This window comes from Chinchilla lanigera, unplaced genomic scaffold (assembly GCF_000276665.1).
Source record: "Chinchilla lanigera isolate Chin_1 unplaced genomic scaffold, ChiLan1.0 scaffold00095, whole genome shotgun sequence".
Lineage (NCBI taxonomy): Eukaryota > Metazoa > Chordata > Mammalia > Rodentia > Chinchillidae > Chinchilla > Chinchilla lanigera.
In genome coordinates this window covers 6,630,238-6,631,281 of record NW_004955496.1, presented here as the reverse complement: position 1 = coordinate 6,631,281, position 1,044 = coordinate 6,630,238, and the positions used below count along the sequence as shown (strand labels likewise).

General features: G+C 46.1%; 1 pseudogene; it reads right to left on the bottom strand.

Moving 5' to 3' along the window:
- Window positions 1-422: 422 nt before the first annotated feature.
- Window positions 423-809, bottom strand: LOC102030547 (annotated as a pseudogene).
- Between the last annotated feature and the right edge of the window lie 235 nt (window positions 810-1,044).

Here is a 1,044-nt window from a genome sequence, read left to right as displayed (position 1 = left end):
GAAAATCCTTGTGCAAAATAATTAAACTTTTGTAATCATCAAAGAAACAAATCCAAAAACACTTCTTTTTATAACCCCTTTTCTTTTTCTTTCAAATTCCATAGCTTTTGACACAATACATTCCGACACGTGCTTGCTGGCCCACTTCTCATGTCAAATGACTAGAACACAGGCATCCTGGCAGGCAGTTTAGGGAAGTCTATGGTATGCAGTGCTGGGTTGGTAGTGTGGTGTGACAGCGTTTTTTGTTTTTTTTTTCTAAGTGAGCCAAAATTTCTATTCATTCATTTCTTGCATTTGAAGTATTCTTTGATGATCACATTCATCACTCTTGACAACCTTATGACAGCTTTGGTGATAGGAGGGCAAACGCACAGAAAGGGACTGAAGGGCACTGCTGGAAGAATAGCAATGAGACCTAACTAAATGATGACATCCTTGGCCTGAGATTCTTTGCCATAGTCCTTAACCACCACACAACTGCAACCAACCACTTTACGGGCTTTTCCCTCTGGGTCAGCTTTACAGATGCCTACCCAGTCCCCTAGCTTCTTGTTGTCATCAACCTTAATTTGGTTGATTTGGTGTTCAGCACAAAGGGCCTCCACTAACTTTACACACATAGGCTCATCGCAGCTGGAGGCAAGCTCGCAAAGATGGGCTTGGCACTTGTCTAAGGCTTTGATGGCTTTGCGAATTCTGCACGCTAGGCCACTGTGGATGAGGGCGGTCCTCAGCACCTTTTGTAAAGCAGCACTGACATCCATTACACCTCCAGGAGCAATGCTTTCCTCAGCCAAGGCGGCGGGTTACCGGTGAATCCGAATCTTGAACAGACTCCGTGCAACTCGGCACTGGCAGGGAAAGAACGACAGCGTTCTATCTAGTGCCATGGGCACTGAGCTCTCCCTGCCCTAAACCCACTTCAAACAGGGTGAGGAGGGGCACACAGAAACCCTGCATCACCTGTGTTATAGCGTCCTGTCTCCTGTGAACCACTCTGATTCAGGTGCTTCACACCTATGCACCTCCTTTTCATCATTT